Source organism: Prorops nasuta, unplaced genomic scaffold, assembly GCF_024137725.1.
Source record: "Prorops nasuta isolate Cenicafe-Biocafe unplaced genomic scaffold, Cenicafe_Pnas_1.2 PNAS00013, whole genome shotgun sequence".
Lineage (NCBI taxonomy): Eukaryota > Metazoa > Arthropoda > Insecta > Hymenoptera > Bethylidae > Prorops > Prorops nasuta.
This window is the reverse complement of record NW_027116810.1, coordinates 3,439,484-3,467,424: the sequence shown is the minus strand read 5'-3', so window position 1 is coordinate 3,467,424 and position 27,941 is coordinate 3,439,484. Positions and strand designations below refer to the sequence as shown.

At 43.0% G+C, this 27,941-nt stretch overlaps 1 protein-coding gene and 1 pseudogene across 1 annotated transcript in view; both read left to right on the top strand.

Moving 5' to 3' along the window:
- LOC136778025 (opioid-binding protein/cell adhesion molecule-like) overlaps positions 1 to 27,941 on the top strand; it is a 1,000,824-nt gene that overhangs the window by 594,044 nt on the left and 378,839 nt on the right. The gene's annotated exons all lie outside the window — the stretch shown is intronic.
- Positions 242 to 15,208, top strand: LOC136777928 (general transcription and DNA repair factor IIH helicase/translocase subunit XPB-like; annotated as a pseudogene).

The window sequence follows — 27,941 nt, the reverse complement described above, 5'->3', positions numbered from 1 at the left end:
CTGCGCTCAGATTTTTGTCCGCCATGTTGTACATGAGGCTTGCCTGTTTTGAGTGAATACATTGGCCCCAAAGTTCCAGCAGCTACACAGTTATGTCAGCAATGAGCTGGTTATTTGAATTGCTGGTCTTTTGAGTTTGACAGCTAGCACACTTTATACATTTATCCAGAGACTTATTAACTGATTGTCATATAATTGGAAATATATTATATTATTTGTACTTTATCTTAATTATTATTTATATCTCAAAAGACCAAGCTAAACTAGTATACTCGATTATATTATTGAATTTACTAAGTTATGTACGTTATCATATGGTAAAGTATGTATAACTCACAAACTGCTTAAAATGCATATAGATAAAAATTAATAGTTTATTTAGTTATTTTTATTTCAGTTCAAGCTTGTAATCAAACACAACAAGTACTTTGTTGAGTCTCTCTTACCAGATGTACTTTTAAGGTTATTGAAAGACTCTATTACTCAAGAATGCAGATTAAGAAAGATTGTAGATGAAACAGAGAAGGGGGTATTATGCTATATCCACTCATTATAAACATAAACATTTTCAAGTAAGTACGTTGTATATAAAATTTGTTTAATTAAAACAAAGCTACATATGAGGCATTATTTCGCGGTTTACAGTTTGGTGACATATGCTCTAACCGTAACTAGAAAAATGCAAGCACCAGAAGGTACAGTTTCGGCCATTAATCTTGCGCCAGGCGAGGGGACTGGGGAAGTAGGAATTAGAGGGGTGAAGGGATATCTAGGGAGTTTGTCCGTAGCTGTCAAATGGCGCGATTAACCCTCAATTTTGGATCGTAAACAAAATTAATATTTTCGGAAAACGATTGCGGAAAAGAAGAAAGGGTTTTAATATATAACAGAGAAGAAAAAATATATCAGATGAGTATAAATTAATAACACAAAATGAAAATTATTGTGAATTTATAAAGAAACATACTTTGTGGTTATTTTATTTCTGTTACAGGCTAAATCCAATTCTTCATGAATTTAAATCGCAGGAAAGAAATACTTAAAGAACAATGAATGAAAAGGACTAATTTATAAAGCATTTCTGTGACCCAGTGATTTCAATAATTGTGACATAATGTTGTAATAGTGAATGTATAAGCGAATGCTGTGTATACAAAGAAATTTTATTACAAAATAATAATAATGTAGGATAATGTTTTGATTCCTATTATTATAAATTAAAGCTAGTTCAATTAAAATTTATTATTTTAATTTCTTCCTTAACCATACACAATTTCTATACGTACATAGTAATTACATATTCTTGTAGAACCTATCTTTAAGCTACTCTAACTAAATTGCAACTATTTTAAATCTGCAGGTCATAATTATTTACTTCAATGATTTTTATTATTCAATGTGAGACAAGTTGTGTAAAATTTCTGCTAATTTCTTATTCATCCGTACTTCACATGCTTCCACATCTCGTATGACATTTATTTGCCTTGATAATTCCTTCTTCTTCTAGTTTTGAACACATATACCAATAATTCTCTAAATATTTTCAAATATGTTCAGATATGCTTATTCTGCTGTCTAATTATTTCTATAATAATTAGGATAATTGGTAAAGTATTGCTGTATTAAATTTGAAGAATGGACACTGGACTTATTGTACTTAAATATGTTTGGCACCTCATCCACATGATATCTTTTTCTTCCATTTGAGAGGATATTGTCGACCAATATGTTTATGTATACTGCTGAGTTCATCTTGTTTTTAGCTTCAAATTATATTTTCCAGCTACATATTTGGATATCCATTCCCAATATGCAATACTTATTTTATTATTCCTATTTGTTCATGAAACTTATCAGTCCTAACACCTTAATTTATCCAGTCGCCATGTGTATATCCTATCATTTTCAGATGATTGACATATCTGTCTCACAATTCTGACAACATTATAATAAGAGTAAGGAAATAAAAGTATTCTATATTCAAAATGTATATCCAAACACGTTGCTGGAAAACTACTTGAACCTAAAAAATAAGATGAACTCAGTATTATACATATAACTATTAAGGAACTTTATCTATCTAAGTATTATAAGAACATATCTCACAGAAGAGAGGCCCAATTTAACCCTTTGCGGACGGAGACGCTCGACGGGCGAGCGTCGCTGTGGACGACAGGTATTGGAGCGTGCAGTAAAGAAAATTTTCACGTCGCATATTTGCGTTTTACAAATTAAGGCTTTATTCAAATAAATGATTCAAAAAATCCTAAAAATTATAAACAAACAAATTTACTAACAAATAACTTTTTTTATGAAATCTAAGAAAACCATAAACAAACAAATGTAGTCGTATTTACATATTATACGTTTTATATTCTTCCTTTGTGTGGTATCGCTCAAAACAATCACCTATGTGCAAGGTCGGCTTAGCTGAACAAGTAGCACAATAGTACATCGATTCTCTCCTTCCATGTTTTACCTTCCGATTCGAGCATACGACACAATCTTTGCTTCTTCCTGTCTCATTTCGCCGAATAATATGTAGAAGGCCGTTGAGCCTTTCCGCTGTTCCAGAAGTCGAAGGAGGCTTGGGATCACCATCTCGAAAATCTCCAATCAATTGATCTACCAAGCGACGTACAAATGCTATATGGCTTAACTTTTTTATGTTGTATTTCTTGTGATGTTCCTGATACAATAAATAGGAATTTATCACAGAAACGTCCAATCCCCAAAAAAATAATTTTCGCCACCATTTTTGGGACTTTCTCATAAAACAGTACGTGCCTGTGTACTGGTCTGCTTTGTCTACCCCGCCCATGTATTTATTATAATTTAGAACCACATCTGGCTTCACAGTATCAGTTACTCCTTCTTTCTTTGACCTTTTAGTGACGGTTTTTGAAGATGAGGTAGCACAGGTGCTGAGCATGGTCACTATACGCTTGTCTCTCCAAGCCAATAATAGTAAATCTTTCCGTCTGTAGGCAACCATCTCATTTTTCGCAATCTTTGGATTCTTTATTTCATCTGGAATAAATTTCCTATTTGTCTGGATAGTTCCAGTCAGATGACATTTCAGTTCTAGTAGTGCATCTGCCAAGGGAATGCTTGTGAAATATCGGTCGTTGAAGATATGGTATCCTACAGCGCCAGGATTGGATTGCAATAGATTGTGGTATAGTTGTAAGACTATTCTTGTACTTATTGGCAGATCTGGTCTAAGTAATTTTTCTGTAGTAAAACTGCCATAATATGGTAAAAAAGTCTGTATATAACCAATATTGGCGTCTGCAAGAACGTAAATACGGATACCCCACTTGGTTGGTTTCTGTGGGTTGTACGTAATAAAAGTTATTCGCCCTTTGAATTTGACGATGGATTCATCCACTGATAATTGCACCCCGGGTACAAAATTTTCTCGACATCTTCTATCAATGTAATCCAAAAAATTGCTAATTTTCTGCGTCCTTGTTGTCATGTTTTGTCTACCTTCAGTATTTTCATTTGTATGAAGCATCCAGAATACTTGTAGAAATCGATCCCTCCTGAATACTTCGGCAAAGTACGGGATCCTGCATTTCCTGTCGGTGCTCCAATAATCCTTCAGGTTCGGAAGTGGCATTGTTCCCATAAGCAATATTATCCCGAGAAATGCTCGCATTTCTTTTAGTGTGACATTAGTCCATGTACGCCATATAGACCGCTTTTTTACATGTTTTTTTTGTATCGTATCATTTGCGTACCGATTAGTCTCCTCAACTATTTTCTTGATCAACTCTTCCGTAAAGAACGAGTTGAAGAAATCTAACGGTTCTTTATAAGTTGATTGTAGTTGTGAACCAGGGGTTCGTGATTCAGAACTAAACTGTATTTTTTGTTGAATGATATCGTGATTTGTAACATTCGTCCATTCATTATCACTACGGCCATCATTTTCCTGAATATTCATCTCTTCATTACTGCTGCTATCACTGCCCACATTGAAGCGCCTGAGTGCATTACTTGTTGCAAGGATTTCACTTCCACTGGATGAACTAATGACACCTGTGTCGTCAGAGTCAAACTGGAACTCATCATTACTGTCACTATTGAACGTACTATCTCTGGATCTTTTCGCCATCGTGTGTAGGATGTTATAAAATATAAAATATGCGGAAAACTTTGCTGGTTGCTCTGGCAGTGACACTGAAATACTGACTCGACAAACTGAAATTCGTTCTGACTCTACCATGGTCTTGCATCGTAAGTTTACATTATACGGAAGATAAGACTTCATCGTCCAAAAGTCTCAAATTTCATTGGGAGACCACTTGACGTCTTAGGCTAGTATCCCCATGTGTATCTTATCGTCTACGACGGCAGACGTACGCTAGCCGCAGCGCAAGAGTTGGGCGGATATATCCGACACTCGTCCGCAACGGTAAAAAGGCTTGGGCGGATATATCCGCCGCTCGTCCGCAAAGGGTTAAATAGCATCATTCAAATGCCAATTTTCCAAATTTAATAAGACAATGGTTTAACAATCATTCCAATATTTATAAAATTAATTACATATCAACATAATCATCTTATCTGCATGTATTTAAAGTTGATAATAAAATTATTGTTATATGTTATAGACTAGAAGAAAATAGTGCAAAGGAGGCATATAAATATCATAAAAGGTAATATGTCGAAGAATGTGACAGACTAATAAGAAATTTGCAGCAACTCTATGCAATTTGTCTCACTTTGAATAATAAAAATCATTGCAGTAAATAGTTATAAGCTGTAGATTTAAAATAGTTGCAATTTAGTTAGAGTAGCTTAAAGATAGGTTCTGCAAGAATATGTAATTACTATGTACGTATAGAAATTGTGTATGGTTAAGGAAGAAATTAAAATAATATTTTTATTGAACTAACTTTAATTTATAATAATAGGAATCAAAACATTATTAAACATCATTATTTTATAATAAAATTTCTTTGTATACGCAGCAATCTTTCTTACACATTACTATTATAACATTATGTCACAATTATTGAAACTATTGGGCCACACAGAAATGCTTTATAAATTAGTCCTTTTCATTCATTGTTCTTTAAGTATTTCTTTCCTGCGCTTGAAATTCATGAAGAATAGGATTTAGTCTGTAACAGAAATAAAATAACCACAAAGTATATTTCTTTTTAAATTCACAATAATTTTCATTTTGTGTTATTAATTGTAGGAATTTCTTTTCACTTTTTATTTTATGTTACATCATACACTAATTTATTAAGGTTCGTTACAATTGTATTGCTTCCGGTCTCTCACACCTCTCGTCACACGCTCTCGTCACACACTCTCGTTCTCGCTCTTCGCGGACTCTCTCTCCCCCCACGACATCTCATTTCCCCTACTACTTGTCCCGGATTTCGCGGACCCGAAGTCGGGTCCTACAGCTCGGCCATCCTAACATCTTGACCGTCCTCGGTCACCTACCAACATTCTTCCAATCATTCACACAATCAATCAGACCGCATTGTCCTTGTCACCTACTCATTGGTGCAACTTAAATCGAAATGGAGCGGAGGGCTGAGCCGTAGGTCACGTTTCGTTCTCTCCCATATCTCGGATCCAATGTCTCATTTGGTCCGGACCTACAATACCATTAAACGGCCTTTGCGTGATTTGAAATCCCTCAATATCTTTTACCGCATATCTATCGTGGTCGAGTACTTTACAAATAACGTAGGGCCCTTTGTATTTGGGCAATAATTTCTTATTTATCCCTGGAGTTGTATCAACGTTCCGGATCATCACATATTCCCCCAGTTGGAACTTAGTTACGGGCTTATGTCGAGTATTGTACCGTCTTTCGTTTGCTTTTTGACTGGCCGAAATCCTCTCATCCGCCCTCTCACGCATCTCTTCTGTGGTGTCAGGTGACTCCAGCTGTTGCTCTAAAAATTCGCGCAACACATCGGTTACTTCTCCGCGCTGGTCCCTCCTAAACATAAGTCTACTAGCAGTTGTCCCTTTCGACTTGCACACGGTGTTGTTCAATGCGTAATCCACCTTTAACAGCGCCGTATCCCACCTTCCTATTTCGCTGGCTAGTTTGGCCAGCATAGGTGTAATTACTCTATTAAAGCGCTCGACCTGTCCATTTGCCCGAGGAGTACCGGTCGCGATCAGCACATGCTGTAGCGATGCGTTTTTCACGAACTCACCGAATTCCCTTGACGTAAACGCTGTTCCCCTATCTGTTATAATACGCCTCGGGTATCCATAGTCTCGAAAGAATCCTTTTAAATGTTTAATGGTCTCCGCTGACGTGACACTCCGACACGCATACAACCGAATGTATTTGGTAAAGGAATCGATGATCGACAAGATGTGCTGGTTGCCCCCTGACTTCTCTAACGGTCCCAAATGATCCAGATGAAGAGTGTCCAAGGGGATCGGAGCTTTTGGGATACTATGCAGCCGTCCTTCCTGTTTACCACTGACTGGCGAATATTCGATGCACTTTAAGCAATTTGAAATGTGTACCTTCACCTTCTCCTTCATGTTGGGAAACCAGTAGAGCTTCTTAATGTTCTCGATGACCTTGTCTATCCCCACATGGCCAATCTCGTCATGGCATGATCGTATTATATTCTTCTCAAGGGCCACAGGCACATAGAATAGCAATCTATCATTTTTGTGTTTTCGATACACCAACCCGTTCCTCAACTCGTGAAATTTCTCTTCCGATTTCTCTAGTCTATCCCTAATTTCGACTATCAACGGATCCTGGGTTTGTTTATATGCTAGAGTTTGCTCCAATGTATTTCCCGACAAAATTAGCTTATTGTGACATCGACTAAGTGCGTCCACATGAGCCATTTTTCACCCCGGTCTGGGCTCTATTTGGAAATCGTACGTCTGTAGGAACATTGCCCATCGTGAGATACGTGGATTTATACTCTGCTTGCTAAGGGTGAGCCTAAAGCTATCACAGTCAGTGTATATTTTAAAGGGGATTCCCGTCAAATAAATGTGATTACGACGAATGGCGTACATCACGGCTAAGTATTCAAGCTCGAAGCTGTGATATTTGCTCTCCACGGTAGTAGTTCTTATACTAAAATAGGAGACGGGTCGAAGTTTTCCGTCTGCTTGCCTCTGCAAGAGTATGGCACCAAAACCTTGTGCGCTGGCATCGCAATACAACTCGGTAAAGAGCTTCGGTGAGTATATGGCGAGTACCGGCTCGGACGCCAAACAATTTTTCAACTTATTAAACGCCTCCAGTTTTTTCGGTCTAAAAACGAACTCTTTGTTCTTTACTATGTCATAGAGTGGCTTCGCGAGTATCGAAAATTTAAACACGAATCGCCTGAAATAACCAGAGATGAAACGGGAGATTGCTCATGCGAGGTCCCGAGGCAATCCCTACCGGTAGGCGGCGCTGGTGTTGGCAAACGAGGGTCAGGTCCATCTAACCCCTAATGCCATCTATCGTAAGAGACCACGAAGCACGAGCGTTAAGTTTAGAATAGGGTAAAACAGATATGCATTGTTGCCAGAAAGCGGACTAAAGAAAGAGCGGAGATATTTTCTCGGACTTCTCTGTCTTTCTCGCTGTTAGCGTCTAGCAGAAGAGTCGAGGCAAAATCTTTCCGTTTCGCTTTGCCGAAAATATACCAATATTCGATATCATTTACATTTGCAGCCCAATGCCTTTATACATGATTTTTTCAGCATATTTATTTATGAGCATTGACTTATTTAAATCAATAATAAATTAAGGAAATGCGTATTTGATATATAATAATTATTTTAACTATAATTTCATCGTTATATTTCGCTTATTTCCGTAAAATCTGCATTTCTTTAGTTTATTATTGATTATTGTAAGTCAATGGCCTTTAAAAAAAATTTAATCTTAAAAAAAAAGAAAAGTACCGATCAGGAATCGAACCCGGACCCACGTATCGCCACGCGATTACCTTACCGCCTAGACCACGAGGCTTCTTCAGTGCACCGTAAACAGATAGTCTTCTTAAGGGCTTGAAATCTTCTATTGAACCATATAGATAAACGAGCAACCCACAGCTTTATTCATTATTATTCTGTTATAATGGTACACAAATTAAGGAATAATAATATTTTGAATAGTTTTCAACAGCTTTTCCAATAGCCAAGAACGAAGATAAATAATCAACGCTCGCAGTTTCCGTTCTTGGTTATTGGAAAAGCTTTTGAAAACTATTCATTATATAATTATTCTTTAATTTGTGTACCATTATGATAGAATAATAATGAATAAAGCTGTGGGTTGCTCGTTTATTTATATGGTTTAAAAGAAGATTTCAAGCCCTTAAGAAGACTATCTGTTTACGGTGCACTGAAGAAGCCTCGTGGTCTAGGCGGTAAGGTAATCGCGTGGCGATTCGTGGGTCCGGGTTCGATTCCTGATCAGTACTATTCTTTTTTTTTTTTAAGATTAAATTTTTTTTAATGGCCATTGACTTACAATAATCAATAATAAACTAAAGAAATGCAGATTTTTCGGAAATAAGCGAAATATAACGATGAAATTATAGTTAAAATAATTATTATATATCAAATACGCATTTCCCTAATTTATTATTGATTTAAATAAGTCAATGCTCATAAATAAATATGCTGAAAAAATCATGTATAAAGGCATTGGGCTGCAAATGTAAATGACATCGAATATTGGTAGATTTTCGGCAAAGCGAAACGGAAAGATTTTGCATCGACTCTTCTGCTGACGCTAACAGCGAGAAAGACAGAGAGGTCCGAGAAAATATCTCCGCTCTCTCTTTAGTCCGCTTTCTGGCAACAATGCATATCTGTTTTACCCTATTCTAAGCTTAACGCTCGTGCTTCGTGGTCTCTTCCGATAGATGGCGTTAGGGGTTAGATAGACCTGAGACGCGTTTGCCAACACCAGCGCCGCCTACCGGTAGGGATTGCCTCGGGACCTCGCATGGGCAATCTCCCGTTTCATCTCTGAAATAACTCGCCAGGCTAATAAACTGTTGAACTTCGCGTACCGTCCGCGGTGTCGGAAAATTCATGATTGTCTCAATGTGTTCGCCGCTTGGACGGACACCTTCCTGGTCGACTGTATACCCCAAATATGTAACTTCTGCACTCAAAAAGGTACATTTATCGAACCGGAACTCCAACTTGTACTGCTTCGCGAGTATAAATATTTCTCGCAAAATACATAGGTGCTCATCTAATTTCTCTGACGCGACTAGTATATCATCTAAGTACAATAGGATTTTGTCTTGAGCTATTAATGTCTGAAATATCTTCGATAGGAATCGCTGGAACGTGCGTGGTGCGTTTGTTAACCCGAACGGCATTCTTGTAAATTCAAATTGACCCCAAGGGGTGACGAACGACGTATACTTATAGAGTCTTCGGCCACCTTCACGTGATAGAAGCCGTTCCTTAATTCGAGTTTACTGAAATACCTTCTATTTCTTAATCGTTCCAAGTGATCCTCAATCAACGGGGTTGGGAAGTTATCCCTTATCGTATTTTTATTAATTGCTCGGTAGTCCACGCAAAGCCTAATCGATCCATTTTTTTCGTACGAGCACTATGGGGCTCGCGTAGGCGGATTCGCTTGATCGAATTATCCCCTCCTTAAGAAGCTGGTCCAGTATCTCGCGTACTTTTCCTTTTTCGAAGAACGACAGTCGTCTAGGTCTAGCCGCAACTGGCTGGGTGGTCTTCATACTGATGACCATCTCAAAATTGTGCGAAATTGGCTCAATGGAAAATTTGTCCACGCCACGATAAATATCTTTTAGTTTTTGCGCGTCCTCGGTACTCGCGCTTGTGCTAATATTTAAAGAGTCAGCTACGTCGCTAACTGTGCTTACATCGATTAACATTAGTTGTTTCTCAAACATATTTTCTTCGCGATCGACTTCGGACATTTTGGTTTTGGTAACGAGTTCAACCGTGTCGCTTATGGAAACACTAATGCCATATTGCGTGATATAGTCTCTTCCTAATAGAGCCTCGAACGGCATCGTCTCATTGGGTACAACTAAAAACCTAATATTATGTTGAACGCCGTTTACTTGGAAACGCCAGTCGAATAATCCTAAAACGACCAATGGCGTGCCATTTAATCCACGTATTTCAAATTCGCTGGTTGTAACGCCACATCGCAGGTCCTTGTGGGCTCGGTCCTCTACAATTAAGCTAACTGGGGAGCCCGTACCAACGACTGCCATTATCTTGGTGTCCTTACTTTGATTTTCATACAGCGGTACGCTAAATTCAATTGACGCCATGAAAGGTGGCGGTGTTACCGGCACGTACACCAAGCAGGTCGTCTTCTGCTGGGCTGCCTTCTTCAGGCAGTCCTTGATCCGGTGTTCTGTCGATCCGCACTCGAAGCATGCTCCCTTCAATCTTCTGGGCCTGGAACACGCCGTGGATAGATGGCCTAGCTCCGAACAATTGTAGCACCTCGTAGTGGTGCGACCCGCCATCGCTGACGTTCCTGGCTGAAGTTGCTTAACCTCTTTGCCCTTCTCCGGTCGGGCTTTGTGTTCTCTCCTCAAGACCAGTTTCCTAAAAGCATCAAGGAGGTCCGCGGCAGTTTTGAATCGATGCATTCTCACTTGGTCCTGTACCCGAGCGTCTGGTATCCCTTCTATCATATCATTCACAAGTTCGATTCCTCCTATACCTACTTTGTTAGCCAGTATCGTTTTTTCGTGAAAGTATTCAACGAACGGCTCGCTGGCTTTCCACGTTTTCTGTTCAAACTCCTTCCTCATCTCTGTTTTGCTAGTATGGTGGCTAAATATTTCTGCCATTTCTATTAGCAAGTTTTGCGTGGACATCTCTAAGTGTTCCGGTTTTGAATGTAGCCTTTTTAAAGCCCCTCCTTTCAGCTTAGCGCCAATCAGTATTCTAGTCCCCTCGTCGTCCAACTCGTACATTTTCTTGATCAGCTCAATCTGTTTGCTCCATTTCGAGAACGATTCCGTGTCTCCCGAGAATTCGCTCACCAAGTTCCCAATAGTGTTAATATTCACGTGTGGCCTTGAGACATTGGTACTTCCACTCGCAAAGCAAGGTGTGGTATTTCCTCGTCTATGCTCCGCTAGTCTCAACTCCTGCTCTAGGACCGCTTTTTCTCGTCTCAAAAGTTCCAACTCGCGTAGAATGTGTGGAGGCACCACTTCGTCGGTCATACTGTGTCCATTTTCCTCATTTGTCTCTAGTGTAACTTCTAGCCTCTCTGACCCTGTCACTGGTACTCCTAAAATGTCGGTCATTTTTTCCGCGATGCTGGGGTCGAACGTTAATAATCTATTTATTAGCTCTATCTTTACTCCCGATGAGGGTAAGTTCAGAGACCGAAGCGCGGTTTTCAACTCGTTTACGGAATAATCATTCATAGCCCGATTTTCCATCTTTGTAACGGATGTGCCTTCACTTCCTGATCCAAATTCAAAATTATTTGTCACAATGGATTGTCCCGCTAACCAATAATAAACACCTTCAATACGGTGTCGCGTGCTTAGGTAATAGCCACAATACGTACATGGAAAGAAGGAAGGTTACGCCTTCAAAACAATACTGTCTATTATCCTACTCAAATTTATGTAGATTTTCCCATGTACTGTGTGACTCTCCTACCGCTCCAGTAATGGATATCTGGTCTCAATTTCCGCCAGATTCGCTAATTTCGATGCTCAACCTTAGTAGTTTGCCGATTCCAAGTCTTGTTCCGAACTGCAACACTCCACTATGGAATTCTTCAACGTTTCCCTTGAGTACAGGTCGCCACCAGAGGTCGGATCCCACTTCTGAATTTCTGTAGGAATTTCTTTTCACTTTTTATTTTATGTTACATCATACACTCATTTATTAAGGTTCGTTACAATTGTATTTCTTCCGGTCTCTCACACCTCTCGTCACACACTCTCGTTCTCGCTCTTCGCGGACTCTCTCTCCCCCCCACGACATCTCTTTTCCCCTACTACTTGTCCCGGATTTCGCGGACCCGAAGTCCGGGCCTACATAATTTATATTCATCTGATATATTTTTTCTTCTCTGTTATGTATTAAAATCCTTCCTTCTTTTCCGCAATCGTTTTCCGAAAATATTACTTTTGTTTACGATCCAAAATTGAGGGTTAATCGCGCCATTTGATAGCTACGGACAAACTCCCTAGATATCCCTTCACCCCTCTAATTCCTACTTCCCCTCGCCTGGCGCAAGATTAATGGCCAAAACTGTACTACTGAAGTTACAGAGGAATTAGTTACAGTTCCAGAAGATATTACTACTTTTTATAACAAAATAGATAAAGAAGAAGAGAACGAAGAAGGAGATGTGAAAATCAAGACTGCTAGTTTTGAAATAAATCAAGAGAAAATTGATATAATCGAAAAGATAGTTGTATAGAATTGGAGTATCCTATACTAGCAGAGCATGATTTTCAAAATGATACTGTTAATCCCGACATCAATATTGATTTAAAACTATCAACAGTTTTAAGGCCTTATCAGGAGAAAAGTTTGAGAAAGATGTTTGACAATGGTCTAGCAAGATCTGGTGTAATAGTGTTACCATATTGTGATGGAAAAAGTTCAGTAAGAGTCTTAGCTTGTTGTACAGTTAGAAAAAAAAAATACTTTTGGTTTTATGCAAGTCTGGAGTATTGGTTGAGCAGTGGAGACAACAATTTTAAATATGGTCAACTGCTGATGAAGCAATGATATGTTGGTTTCCTAGCAAATCAGAAGATTTAGCCAATGGATTGTGGTATTTTAGTTACAACATATTCCATGATCACACACGCACACAAATGTTTTTGAGAGGCTGATCAAACAATGAAATGGTTGCAGGAACAACAATGGGGTATTATGGTCTTGCATGAAATGCAAACGATTCCTGTAAAAGTGTTTCATTGAGTACTAAAAATTGTCCAATCCCATCCTTAATTAGTTTTAATGACTAGATTATTATGAGAAGGTGATAAATTTGTACATCTTAACTTTCTAATCAGTCCTAAGCTTTATGCAGCCAATTGGTTGGAATTACAAAAAATAGGTTTTATTGTAAGGGTACAGAGTGCAGAAGTTTGGTGCCCTATGTCACTCGAATTTTATAGTGAGTATCTGAATGAAGGAAAGATGAGCAAAAAGCTGTTGCACTATGTATAGAATCCTAATAAATTTCGTTGCTTCCAATATTTAATACGATACCATGAAAGAAGAGGAGATAAATCAATTGTTTTTCTGAGAATGTTTTTGCCTTAAAGCATGTAACGGTATTTCCCGTCAGTGTGAGGGGCCACTCACACTACGGGTTTCCCCATTACCTTCGCCCGTCCTTTTCTATCGGTATCAGGGCGCCAGTTGGTCAGTTCGGTGGCCAACAACCCTACGTTTTCAGTTGGGTCCTTCGACCCCATTCTTTATGCATCTCATACGGCCCTGCCGCCATGCATATGGACGGTAGCGGTAGCCAGGGTCGCTCAGTATGCTAGGTCGTGGAGAGAGGGGAGGGTTCCTTACGGAAGTCCGAGCCTCGCAGACCTGCCTGCTGAGGGGCATACATTTCTTCCTCACCACCCACACACAGGTGGTGGTGAGGAGTGCGGGAACATGCGGTATCAATTGCCAAAGCATAGAGTTTTGCCAGGAGCGGACCACCACGGAGGCAATGTTCACGGCCCGTCCAGCCATAGCGCAAGCCTATGGGATTACGGAGGGCACCGGGACACATTCCAACGGGCTAACTACGCCCCTGCACAACCCACTATGCATTGGCCGGTATCCAGTCGTGACGTACGTGCAGGCTGGCCTATAGCACACGCCTCACGTACGCGAACCGACCCATGGCTGTCTGAGTGCCGCGTCACGCGCTCACCAGCACGCACGGACACATCAGCACAGTCCCATGGTCGCGTTCCGACTGCCTGCTATGGCAGTCTGCGCACGACATTCGCGCAGCCTGCTGGACGCGCGTAACCAGCGTTCAAGCCAGACTCGATGTTCTATTTCCCCTTTTCGTGGGGACTTATAGACACTGCCATTGTTTTAGGACTCCCCAAGGCCGCTTCTCCTTATCTCAGGTTGCCTGGGTTAGTTGGCATGGCCCTGCCTTACTTCTCAGGACAACCTGGACATCGTTTACTGGAGCGCCGGTCTTTTCATCCGGGCCTCTGCCTGTCAACGGGGTCTATCCTTGACGTTAGCTATAATCCACTCGTGAGCCTATCTCACGAGTCGGTAACGTAGGGATTAATAATATCCACTGTTCGGTAGCTTTTATGTTCTTTATTCGGTATCTCGTATACGTAACGGGGAACTTCGTTACAAGCATTATGCAATAAAACTAAATAAACCTTATATTTATGATCCTACTAGTCAAAGTGAAAGAATACAAATTTTACAGAATTATAAATTTAATACTGAAGTTAATAGTATATTTTTAAGTAAACTGGTAGATAACCCTTTTTATTTACCAGAATCCAATGTTCTTATACAAATACCATTGCATGGTGAATCCTACAGATAAGAAGCATAGCGTTTGGGAAGAATTTTGCGAGCTATGAAAGGTTGGCGCTTGGTTGGTAAAATAAGTTAGAAAATTAAAAAATCCTTATTTTTGTTTCGTTTTATAAGAGCAATTGCTGCAGAATACAATGCATTCTTTTATAAATTGGTATCGCACGATACTATGGAAATGGATTTTTCTCGAAAAGGTCAAAGTTTTTTTATTGAACCAGTATTACGCCTATATAGTTATTACAAACTAGCTGGAATGGATGAGGTATTGTTTTTCATTACGAAGTTTATAAAATAGTTTTACCCGGAAAAAAGTTTTTTTAATTATAATGAATTTTTAGGAGCCAAATTTGATGTATAAGACTAGAAAGGAATAAAGTCATTTACTACAGCAATTGACAATGATGCCGACGAAAAAAGAATACCTGGGGATGGGCCCAGATCCGTATAATAAATAAAATAATAATATTCATTTAATTATATTTTAATATACGATATTTACTTCATATGTTACATTACCGTTTATGTATTTTAGATCATGTGAAAAGCTGGTAATATGAAATCAATTTCCGGAGCTAATGATGCCGTCTATTCTGAATATAAAAAATCTGGTAACTCTTCATCAACGAACAAGCAACCACTTTTTAAAAAGTTCAGAGCATAAATTCTACAGTAACGCAAGCTTACATTAAATTATTTCTACCGAGATAAAGTTTAGATACGAATGTAATAAATTCATAAATAAAAATACACTATTGGCATTGTAATATTGTGTTATTTTTCGATATTTTTTGTAAGTTATGAAAACCTCAATATTAAAATAAAACTTTGTATGATTATTTCTTGTTTCATTGAAAAAGAACTCTAAAATTCAAGTATTTCCTCCAATTATACCAACACAGTAACGTTAAGGTAATGGATAGTTCTGGTAGTCTAGTTGATATATAGTGGATTAATGCCACCAACACTTTCTAATGATAAATTTAGTTATTCTTGACGGACATTTTTCTTAGTATGCAATATGCGCTCAGTATGTGTATATAATGGAACTTCATACTTTTACTTTATTGTTACTGTTATTTATATACAATGTGACGCTACGGTCTACCGCAATGGATAGCGTAGACGGGGAGGGAGGAGTGATCCCTCACCGTCGGCGTTCGCGTCCCAATAGGCGACTTCCTACAAGACCCTGGCGCCTTCGATATACCTTTTAATAATACTCGAATATTTATTTTTACAGAGGGGGTTCTAACCCTCGTACGCGAATGTCGGGGATAGGGTGCTAATACAATAACTCGTGACTTCGATTTAACTCTCTTTATTATAATCTCAAAGCTCAATACAATATCCGTTTTCTCTACGCGGTATTGGTGAGTTACGCTAGGTCCTACGGGTGAACGTGGCCGGAGTCGTGCGAACGCGATTGACGCCCCGATGACGCCGTAGCTAGCGTCGCGCTCGAGCCACTAGTTGGCGTTCGCGGCGGTCCCACCGAGTCGCGCGGAACTCGCGCGCCACCGGCGGATCTCTACGCTACCTACTACACGGCGCTACGCGGACGAGTCCCTATCCTCGCGCTTGCGCGTCTCCCAACGGTTACTCGCACTCACTCCGTTCCCGCGTACTTGACCACAACAACGACCCGGATTGTTTTGGTTCGGTCCCTAAGGTCGCGAGTCCTCACTAAAATTGAACTAAGTCCGCGGCCTTGAACCGACTCAAGGGAATGATCACGTCAACTGTCAAGCTCCTAACGGAATTATGGAATCGCGAACACTCGTTTAATTCGCGCCTCTACACTATGATTCTCGTTTATAGGTCCGACGGAATGACCACTCCGCTAAGTTGCCCGCTTACCCGTGATAGGAGAGCAGGGCCAGCGGTTCCCTATACAACCGTTCGGTGCTACGAGCCCTAAAGTCCTAGCACACCCCGGGACGTCACAGGACTTTACACTTAACGAATAATCACCCTTACTCCAGACTGCAAAAGCTGGCTTTCCTCTTAGTCTCTCTCTCTCCCTCTCTTTCTGCTCCTCTCGCTCTCTTTCGCTCTCTTCTCTCTCTCTCCGAGCAGCCCTTTTGACGATGGCCCGCAGGGCTAGAGTGTCCCGTCGTCCGGTATGTTTTCGCGGCTCCCTGGCAGTCGCTGCACTTTGATTATCAATTCCTGTGGCGGCTGTCAGCGGGGTCGCACAATTCTATCGGCGGCGGGGCACTATCCAGGCACGCGACGTGTCATCCAAGACCTCCAAACTACGTGTGTCGGGGCAGTCCGCGGGAGCAGGTAAGGCCCTGCGCCTGTCCCGCCGCTGCCCCGCTACACCCATCGCGCGGCACTAGGGAGCCGACAAGTTATCGATCCTAGATCAATACCTATCGGTTGATAACTCCCTAGTTCTTACGCGACCCGCCTATCTAGCGCTTGAGATTAGCAAAGCGCTAGATGGCAGCTATAGTAACGTTGCGAGAACGCAACGTTACAACTCCCCCCTCGTTAGGACCAACGTGGGGGTTGGTCAACTTCCTCCCGGTTGAAGTCGACCCTGGGGTGTCTCTGATTCAATTTAATTTCCTCTGGTGCGCGCAATCCTACAATGCTACAATAAAAAAAAACGCTCGCTTCGCACACACATACTTTATTACACACACACAAAATAATTCGGCCTACATAAACAACAATAATAATAAAAAAAAATAATTATCCGGCTCGATACAAAAAAAAAGATATTAATCATAAAAAAATAGACTCTATACACAAAAAAAAACTTAAACACTAGACACGGACAGACATTAAACGCTCAGGAGGAGGAGGTCCTCCTCCATAGCCTCCTCCTTCTTCTTTCTCTCCTCCGCCCGCTTTCTTTGCTGGGCCCTTCCCTGGCCCTTCCGGCCACCCCGTCTGCCACGGTGGGCCTTCTTCTTCGGCTTGGGTACAGCCGATCCGATTCCCGCCGGTGGTGGCACAATGGCCGCCTGCGAGGGAGGGCGGATGCCCGTACGGGTGCGGGGTTGACCCGCTACCCGCCGGAGCATCTCGTTCTCCCTACGCAGCCGGCTCATTTCAGCCTCCCACGCGGCAGGCTGCGGGTCGGTGTACCCAGAGGCCGGGAACGGATGGTAGGCCGGAGGGTAGGGGGTACCCTGCGCAGAATAGCGGGACGGAGGGAGGGAATAGCCCTGGTGGTGGTGGCCGGGGAGGAGCTGTGGGTGGTGGGAGGGTGGCTGGTGGGTGGATGGGCCCACTGCTGGCAGGGGTCCTGGCAAGGAGATTCCCTGAAACCAGCAGTGGGTCACCACCTGCTGTAGGTACGGATCCATCTTCTGGAACAGGAGGAGGCATCCGTCATCTCTCCGCAAAAAAAAATAATAAAAAAAATCACGCGACACACACATTCATCCATTCGTCACACATACATGTCCGCACTCAGGTTCGCGAGGGTTAGGTTGGGTCTCGACGTGGACGCAGGCGTGCCGTCCACGTAGACGGGGCGGAATCCGACGAATCGCTCACGATCGACATTTTCCGTTTTCCCGGAGCCCCTTTCCGTTTACCGGTCGGTTTTGGGGAAGGTACAGGGTCGTCGTTCCCTTCCTCCGCAACGGTTTCCTTACCCGGTTCGTCCGCGTTCGGGACGCAAAATGACGCGACGAACGGTTTTAAGTCCGAAACGTGGATTTTTGGATTGCTACGGCCTTGATTTTCCAGCTCGTAGACGACCGGTGATATTACGCGAATTATTCTGAAGGGTCCCTCGTACGCTGGTGCTAGCTTCGCAGCAAAATTATCAGCAGATGACGATAACGGTCTGCCGCGCCGCCACACCAAGTCTCCAATTTGATACCGAATATCGCGCCGGCCACGATTGTAATAGCGGGCCTGACGGGCACTCGCTTTTTCAATCTCTACCTGCACGATATCGTGGATCAATGGAAGACGTTTTAGTCGCGCCATCCAATTTTCTGGATCGCTCCTCAAAACCGTACGAGAGCCTTCAATCTCTCGCCGTAGATTCGGAGTAATTACTGGGTCTCGACCGAAGTTAACCAACGCGGGAGATACTCCAGTCGACGAATGCATCGCGGAATTAATCGCGAAACGGAACTCTGCGAGATGTACGTCCCAATCTCGATGGTCGTTCTCTACAAATATCCTAATCATCGTTTTAATTACCCGATTCACGCGCTCTACCGGGTTAGCTTGCGCGTGATACGGCGGAATCGTAAATTGTCTAATCTGATGCTCATTTAAAAATTTGGTCACCTCTTTATTAACAAACTCGGTACCGTTATCGCAAAGAAATATTTCCGGTGATCCCCAACGGTAAATAACCAGCTCGCTAAAAGCTTTTAGGATGCTTTTGGCGTCAGCTGTGCGGAGCGCTCGCATTTCCACGTAACGACTAAAATTGTCGAGGAAGACCACTACATAACGCTGTTGGGCCTTACTCGGCGGAAAGGGGCCCATTATGTCTCCCGCGACAACGGTCCATGGGCGCTCCACTACCCGAGTTCCCATTAGTCCTGCAGGGGCAAGTTGAGCAGCTTTATGTTGCTGACATACTTTGCACCCGCGCACGAATGCTACGGCGTCTTTGAAAACTCCCGGCCAATAGTAATCTTTGCAGATTCTAGCGTGAGTTTTCTGAACGCCAGCATGTCCGGCGGAAGTATTATTATGAGCTTCCTGCAGGGCTAATAGTCGAGCCTCCCGCGGGAGGACTAATTTCAACGCATCATAGTCGCAGCCTATCGTTTCGAGTATAGCGTCCGGCCTATGGCAATATAACCGGTTTCCTTCAACTTTCCAGTCGGGATAAGCCCGTGGTCGCTGGACTACCTTTTCTCGGCGCGCGGTATACCACGGGTCGCTCTCGAAATCAATACGCGACTGTGTGACCAGTTTTCCATTCGAATTACTATTACTTCTTTCGCCTACCGCGGAGACGTCCTCATTTTCGGTATCTGTAGGGATGGCGCGGGATAACGCATCAGGCACGTGATGCAACGCGCCTTTACGATGAACTACATCGAACGAGTGGTGTTGTAGCTCTAGAGCCCATCGACCTAGTCTCCCTACCGGATCTTTTAAGTTATGTAGCCAACGTAGGCTACTATGATCCGTGACTACCGTAAAATGGTATCCTTCGAGATACGGTCTTAACTTCCGAATTGCCCACACGACAGCGAGACACTCCTTCTCGGTCGTCGTGTAATTCCGCTCTTCTTTAGTCAGTACGCGATTAGCGAACACTATCGGATGTTCGTCAGTTCCGTGTCGCTGCGTGAGTACTGCTCCTATTGCATAATCGCTAGCATCTGTCTGCACTTGGAAAGGTCTCGAAAAATCGGGCCTCGCCAAGACAGGGGCTGAGCACAGCGCTTCTTTCAATCGCTCGAAGGCCGCTTGTTGCTCTGTATCCCAATTCCAGCGCACTCCTTTATGCAATAGTAAGACGAGCGGAATTTTATCCTTCGACAGGTTGGGTAGGAAACGCGCATACCATCCAACCATCCCTAGGAAGCGGCGCAGTGTTTTTAAATCTTTTGGCGGCGGATAATTCATTAACGGTGCGGTTCGCTCGGGATCCGGAGCTAAACCATTACGATTGATCAGATACCCAAGGAACCGAACCTCCGACCTGCAAAATTTACTCTTTTCGCGATTGATTTCTAAACCCGCGAATCGAATAATGTTTAACACCCGCTCTAACCATCCTAGGTGTTCCGCGAACGTGTTCGTTACGATAATTATATCGTCCAGGTAGACGAACACATACGGATCAAATTCAGGAGGAATTAACTGATCCATCATTCGCTGGAACGTCGCAGGAGCATTCGTAAGACCGTACGGCATACGCCTGAATTGGAAGAGTCCTTTTCCGGGTACTATAAACGCTGTAATTTCCCGACTCTCGTCTCCTAGCGGTATTTGGAAGTACGCTTGACTTAAATCTAACGTCGAAATGTATCTCGCGTGGCGGAGTTTATCGAGAACGTTATCGATATGCGGAATCGGGTACGCGTCTTTGCGCGTTACCTCATTCACGCGTCGAAAATCTATGCAAAATCGATATTTCCCGCCCGGTTTTGGTACTATAACCGGACAGCTGGCCCACGCGCTCGTGGAGGGTTCGATAATCCCTTCACCCAATAATTTATCGACCTCTTCGTGCGCTACTTTATAGATCACCGGCGACACTCTCCTTGCCGCTTGGCGGATTGGAGCCTGACCCTGGACATCTATATGATGTTTGACCAGGGTAGTCGCCGGAACTGGTCCGACTATCTCGGGGAAGTTATCACTTAGAAACTTCTCTAGTACCACGTTTTGCTCGCTAGTCATTTCAGCGATAGCAAAACATGAAGATACGTGTGTCTCATTTGAGCTTGCCGCGTTTATTTTCGCGAATCTCAAATTTACTCGGTCGCGCGTTTGCCATAAATCGCGCGAAGTATCAATTATAACTCCCAATAATCGGAGAAAATCCATACCGAGGACACAATCGTAGTCTAAAACCGGTACCACGCGGAAATACATTACTTTTCTCGTTTTTCCTAACTCTAATTCTAGCGCAATAACCCCTATTACTCGTGTTTCCGTACCATCGGCAGTACGCATTACTTTATCTTGCGACCTGTCAATCTTCGCTTGGATTCTTTCCAGCGTTCGATGTCCGAGGTACGATCGCGATGCTCCCGTATCTATTAGTGCCGGAAAAATTTGTCCAAATAATTCTAGCTGCAAATAATAGCGGCCATTGGTATTCGGTTGATTAGGAGACACATCACTCCGAACACAGCGACGAGTTCGGATTGTGATGTTCCCTTTCCCCCCTACCTGGCCAAGAGTCGCGGTGCGCTCCTTGGACAATAATTCGTCCAAAGCACACAAATGATCGGATAAACTACTCGGTTCCGTTTCATTTATCGAATCTTCAGGGTTACTTTCTAATGAAGGTCGTCTTCCTACTTCTGAGGTAAAACTACAAACGCTCTCTTCACTAGAATCTTCAGCGCTAAGGTCCGGTCGCGTCGAATTAGGCTCATCTTCTGACTCCGAGGTCGAAGAGTCCCGCACATCTTTTTGTTCGCTTTCCGACGCGTAATCTTCGTAATCCGTGCTACTCACCGTTGAGTCCCTCCACGATTCGGGGTCAGTAAATCGTACTGTCCTGCCCGATTTACGAAGATTATCAGCCGGGCCCGCGCGAGCTTCTCCCGCGAGCCCTACTGCCCGTTTCCCGAATTTCGCGCATTTCCGTACACGTTATTCAATAAGCTTTGACCTACTGTTGATGTGGACGTCGTGGGTGGCCACTGCGCTTGGGTATGAGCCAGCGCAGGAGTGGTCACCGCGTGCGCGTATGTAACCGGGTGTTGTTGCATTGGAGCATGCATCTCTGGAGGTTGTTGTACCCACCAAGGTGCAGGAGGAGCCATGGCTTGCGCCGGCTCACGCGAAGGGCACTCTCTTGCGTAGTGGCCTCTTCCTCCACAACGGCGGCAAATCGCGCTATCCCGGAATTGGTAATTATTCCTTTCCTGATATCGCGATTGCCCAGTTACATATCCTCCTGGCGCTTTAGAGGAGGAGGATTGTGAACGGTGACTCTGTTTTTGTCCCGCAGCGATCGCTCCAAGTTCGTCCGAAGAACTACTTCGATGCCCGCTATGGCCAGAGTCTCCTTTCCTCTTCTCTTTGTCAGAGTGTCGTCGGGAAGATCTACTAGAAGACTTCTTGTTAGATCCCCGCGAACTCTCTGACCCAGAGCTGGAGTCGCTGGTCGATCCAGACGATCGTCGTTTGGATTTCCCGCGTCCTCCTCTCCTCGAACGCGATTTTTTCTTTTTCGGCTTCTCTTCATCCGACTTCTTCGCGTTCCTGCCTGAGGATTCCTTTTTCGGCTGTTTCTTGTCCGTCTTTGTATCATTTTTCTCTGAAACGGCAGAGAGAGCTTCCCGATTTTTACGCGACGATTTTTCCTCTTCGCGTGTCTTCGTAGCTCCAGGCGGTGGTTTATACGCCTTGTCTATCTCTGCGGTTTTCTCAATTTCTCGGCCTATCTCGCGCAAGCCCGCGAACGAATCAAAATCTCTCCGAAACATTCTGCGGCGGTAATTAGGACGTAAGTTTCTATAAACTAGGTCCAATTGAACCGAGACGGAAGGGGTCGGCCTAATTTCCTTCAAAATTGACCGAATACGCACTAAATAGGCTTTTATTGCTTCGCCCTCCCTTTGCGTCTGCTGTCGCGCCTTCTCCCATTTCGCGTCGTTATCCTCCTCGTCACCGAACTGGCTGAGGAAGGCCTCGCGAAAATCGCGCCATGTCGAGTAGGAATTGCCTTCGACCTTAAACCAGTCTTTGGCTTCCCCGCTCAACACAACCGGGAGAGTTTCCCTGATTTCGCCGAAAGTCAAATCCGAAACGTTCCGGCAATGCTCTAAATTCTCGATAAAATCGTCGGCGTCATCTACATCGCGACTCTTAAACCGAATATTCCACTTTCGGAAGGCGTCTATTACGCGCGTTCCTCGGCGGGTAGAATGCCTCGAACTCGATCCACTCGATCTTTCCGGGCTCGAGGACCTATCGCGTGCTCTCTGTTCCGGGGAGTGTCGGCGGCGATTGGTCGCACTCCGATAATTTCCCGACGAATTCCTCCTATCTTCGCGCGGGAGAGGCATCTCCGGTGCCCTTACTACCGGTGCAGGTCCTTGCGCTCCTGCCGACTGGTACGCGATTACCAGTTGTACGATACTCGCCAGTAATTCTGGTGGGATCGCTCCTACTGTCGCGTTTGCTTCCCTCGGATTTGCTAAGCTCGCGTGGGGTTGGTCGCGTGATTCCGAGAATCGATCGTCACGATCACATTCTCGGAGACTCGACCTGATCGATTCCGACTGGAATGTCACTCCCCGTTTCGGTTTCGGCGTCAATTTCCTATGTTTTTCGATACATGTCAGGTCAGAGTCACTACTCGCTTCTGACATGTCTTGTGATCGCGATGCATTTTCTTCACGCGGCGTCACAAATAATTCGCGAAACCTATCTTCGGATTGTCGGTTGCTTTTCGGAACCCGCTGCGGCGTTATTAAATCGGCCGTGTTCGCGTAAAAAGCTTCCGCCGTAACCGTGGACGGTGTGGGGAGAGGCTGGAGTGGTTCCTGAGGAGTGGACAGTTCATCCTCTCGCTGATTCCACTCAGCTGCTCCTGGACCATATTTGTCTCGGAGGTTATAGCGCACGAAACGATCGCGCAGCTGATCCTCCGAACAATCACGCACTTTCAATCCGGCGCTACTTAGCGCCGAAATGAGCTTATTGCGTGGCATGTCCTTCGCAGTCCGACGTAACTCATTACGCTCCGAAAGTATTTCGCGATCACGTCGCGAAATGCTACCTTCGGTGGCCTTGGACCTATCCGAATCCGACATGGTTCCTAATTGCGTGTGTAATAAAAAACTACGCAGAATCCAAAAAAAATTTCTTTGTCTCAACCGGATCGAACAATTGAGGGATTAAGGAAAATTATCTAAATAAAGTAAAATTCCTTAATCCCAGCGAAATTCTGCTTAAAATTCCCCAAGTCAGTCCAAAACCCCTCGCAAGGGTGAAAAGAAAAAAAAATTTAATTCCCCCCCCCCTTACGAGCAATTATGGACCCAAAAGGGAGGAAAAACAAACAAATTCCGCTCTTGATCGAGTCCGGGAGCCTAAAAGGTGCTAAACGCGATAAATATGTGGAAAGCGTGAAAAAAAATTTTATTAAAAAAAAATTTTTTATTAAAAAAAATTTTTAATTAAACCAAATTGTTCGTAATCCCAAAAAAAGGTAATGTTGCCCTCTCACTAAAAACTATCCTCCAATCCCCCAAGCTATAAATTAGCACTCTACCACGCGCACGAGGCCTCACTCCGTGGGCCCCACGTTGGGCGCCAAATTGTGACGCTACGGTCTACCGCAATGGATAGCGTAGACGGGGAGGGAGGAGTGATCCCTCACCGTCGGCGTTCGCGTCCCAATAGGCGACTTCCTACAAGACCCTGGCGCCTTCGATATACCTTTTAATAATACTCGAATATTTATTATTACAGAGGGGGTTCTAACCCTCGTACGCGAATGTCGGGGATAGGGTGCTAATACAATAACTCGTGACTTCGATTTAACTCTCTTTATTATAATCTCAAAGCTCAATACAATATCCGTTTTCTCTACGCGGTATTGGTGAGTTACGCTAGGTCCTACGGGTGAACGTGGCCGGAGTCGTGCGAACGCGATTGACGCCCCGATGACGCCGTAGCTAGCGTCGCGCTCGAGCCACTAGTTGGCGTTCGCGGCGGTCCCACCGAGTCGCGCGGAACTCGCGCGCCACCGGCGGATCTCTACGCTAACTACTACACGGCGCTACGCGGACGAGTCCCTATCCTCGCGCTTGCGCGTCTCCCAACGGTTACTCGCACTCACTCCGTTCCCGCGTACTTGACCACAACAACGACCCGGATTGTTTTGGTTCGGTCCCTAAGGTCGCGAGTCCTCACTAAAATTGAACTAAGTCCGCGGCCTTGAACCGACTCAAGGGAATGATCACGTCAACTGTCAAGCTCCTAACGGAATTATGGAATCGCGAACACTCGTTTAATTCGCGCCTCTACACTATGATTCTCGTTTATAGGTCCGACGGAATGACCACTCCGCTAAGTTGCCCGCTTACCCGTGATAGGAGAGCAGGGCCAGCGGTTCCCTATACAACCGTTCGGTGCTACGAGCCCTAAAGCCCTAGCACACCCCGGGACGTCACAGGACTTTACACTTAACGAATAATCACCCTTACTCCAGACTGCAAAAGCTGGCTTTCCTCTTAGTCTCTCTCTCTCCCTCTCTTTCTGCTCCTCTCGCTCTCTTTCGCTCTCTTCTCTCTCTCCGAGCAGCCCTTTTGACGATGGCCCGCAGGGCTAGAGTGTCCCGTCGTCCGGTATGTTTTCGCGGCTCCCTGGCAGTCGCTGCACTTTGATTATCAATTCCTGTGGCGGCTGTCAGCGGGGTCGCACAATTCTATCGGCGGCGGGGCACTATCCAGGCACGCGACGTGTCATCCAAGACCTCCAAACTACGTGTGTCGGGGCAGTCCGCGGGAGCAGGTAAGGCCCTGCGCCTGTCCCGCCGCTGCCCCGCTACACCCATCGCGCGGCACTAGGGAGCCGACAAGTTATCGATCCTAGATCAATACCTATCGGTTGATAACTCCCTAGTTCGTACGCGACCCGCCTATCTAGCGCTTGAGATTAGCAAAGCGCTAGATGGCAGCTATAGTAACGTTGCGAGAACGCAACGTTACAACAAATAACATGGAAGTACAAAGACCTGGAGAGAGCAATTGCATTAATATCTTTTTATTTATTCTGTGTGCAGTTATTAAATTCGATCAAACTTTTATATTAATTTTTATATGCTGCTTGAGCTAATTTGAATGTGGAATATTTTACTGAACGTAATTTTATGTAAATTATTGTTTTTTTTTTTTTTTTTAATTTATTTGAAGTGTTTTACTTTATATACTTTAATAGGTTTATATAAGAGCGATAATAACCTGTTATAGATTACTCCAAATTCTAACGAACCCAATGGACTGATTGCACCAGCTTGCATTTCCCGCCATTCATCAATCGTTCACATTCACTCCGTGTTATTAATTTGTTTTAGTTTGTGGCATTCCGGTTAATTTTCCTTCCTGTAATCATATTTTTGCAATGATGAATATATATCAGTCTAATAAATCTTTCATTCCTCCGGCTATTTCCTGCATCTTTCTAACACAATCTGCAATTCACCAAACAATAATAATATTAACAATCATATTTAACAGAAAAATAAACAGAAACACTAATTTAATTAAAATGAGATATTATAAAATGTCATTTACCTTCTAATTTTTCTCTTATCATTCATTTTAGCTAACCTATATGGCCTATGTCAACTTATAGTGTAAGCTGGCATATGACTACTTATAAGAGCATAAAATTACGTAGATTCAGTATATAAATATACAAATAAACCGAGTTATGGGAAATTTAAATGATGAAAGAAGATGTATTTATTAATACAATCTTCTAACCTTATTGAAATTAGTCGCAAGAGATCAGTGCTTGTTAAATTACTATTTGCGTACCTTTACACATATAATTCGTCAGTTTAAGGCATCTTCCATTTTTTCAGCTGCTTCCTGCATATTTCTAATACTTCCTGCAATATAGGAAAAACAGTAACAATAGTAACAAACATATTTAACACAAATCCTTATTGAATTGAAATGAATTAATGTAAAAAGTCATATACCTTATAATTTGTCCCACATTATCCATTTTAGCTTAACTAAATAGTCTATGCCAGCTTATAGTGTAAACTGGCATATGAGTACTTATACAATTGTGTAATGAACAGATTCAGTATTTAAACATACGTACAAACTGAGTTATGACAAATTTAAATCCCACAAAAAACAAGCTTCGCTTGTAAAAAAAGGACGGCAAGTACATAAGTCGTATCTAACCTGATTAACCCATTTTCATCATAAGCGCACATATGCGCGCATATGTGCGCTTATGATGCAAATGGGTTAATATACAGGGTGTAACGAAACGACCGCCTTTTCTTGTAACTGGAGGATTGGGGTGACAAACTGAGTGCACGTGTAAAATTTCGTTCGAATCGTTCAAGAGGTTTAAAAGTTATTTCTATTTAAAAATCACCCTTTTTCAGTCCTTTTCGAACGACTTTAACTGCTAATGGAAAGTGGAGAAAGTGAAAAACAATTGATGAGCACCCAGCTAGAATGTAAATATTATCAATCGCGTGCGGTAATACTTTTGCTATTTATTTCTTTAATCTGGCTATTAGATTAATTTTAAAAATAACAAAATCCTTTACATTACAATTCCAATTCAATTCAGTAAAAGCATCATTGACTGATTTGATGGAAAGAGCGAGTTGACGCAATGTAAAGGAAAGTATCAAAAGCTAAGATATCGCGCGAGCGCAATGATAACTTAGTAGACAATGCATGAGGGCATTCTCTTTCTACTAACGAAGCTAAAGGGAATGATTCAAAATCAATACATTCATGAAGGAGAAAACTAAACTCACCCATTAAATGTTCTGCAAGTTCCTTTAAATCGAAGTTTTTGAAAAAGCTTCAAACTGGCTCCTCGATGATTTCCAGAAAGCACACTATCACTGATTTTGCATTTAAACACTTGTGAATTTAAACAAATTAGGTATTAACCTACGTTTCTTCAAAACACTGGTGAATTTGACACTTTTGAACTCTTTGAAGTAGGGTGATTAAGAGTGGTCGAAACGAATTATTGATTATTCTATCTCTCTGTGTCTC